The sequence below is a fragment of the Dipodomys spectabilis genome, unplaced genomic scaffold, assembly GCF_019054845.1.
Source record: "Dipodomys spectabilis isolate Male_0828 unplaced genomic scaffold, ASM1905484v1 ptg000404l, whole genome shotgun sequence".
Classification (NCBI taxonomy): Eukaryota; Metazoa; Chordata; class Mammalia; order Rodentia; family Heteromyidae; genus Dipodomys; species Dipodomys spectabilis.
In genome coordinates, this window is record NW_024871081.1 from 1,457,189 (window position 1) to 1,457,803 (window position 615).

The following is a 615-nucleotide window of genomic DNA, read 5'->3' on the forward strand; positions in this document are numbered from 1 at the left end:
TAGATTCACTAATAAATGTGTCCTTTCAGATTGCATTCGATATATAAACAGTTTAAGATTCCTTTAATTCCTAGGTCCTTATATAATTTTATTTCTTTGGGATAAAATGACAATGTTATGTTATTTCAAAAGTTTTATAAAGGTTATGCTATGTAAAGGCCTTTTTAAAAAGGTGAAGATTGAATGATGTCAAACTAACTTTTGTTTCTATGAATTACATGTATTATTACACTTGTATATTTGTAATCAACATTTTAATAACTGCTTTTCATTCTTGCATCTGAAGAATGAAAAATATTCAATACTTCCCAAATTTTCATATCATCCTTGTGCAAGAGCCATGTAAATCTTTGTATTGTAATTCAGGTAGACGTGATGCTGAACCAAGTAGTATCCTGTAAATTTAAGTAATTAATGATGCAATCTTAAGACAGGCATATATCCTTGGTTGCCTATTTGTAACAAGGAAACCTTATTGTTCCCAAAATTGCCATTTATCTTATTTCTGTAAAATTCTGTGTATGGTGGAAAAAAACTTATATTGCTTGTTTGATTGCTCACATTTGCAATTTTTTTCTATGACTATTTTAAGTCTTTTTCATTTGAAATTTGATA

At 27.8% G+C, this 615-nt stretch overlaps 1 pseudogene; it reads right to left on the reverse strand.

Annotated features, from left to right (window-relative positions):
* Positions 1 to 290: 290 nt before the first annotated feature.
* On the reverse strand, positions 291 to 387 carry LOC122096939 (annotated as a pseudogene).
* Between the last annotated feature and the right edge of the window lie 228 nt (positions 388 to 615).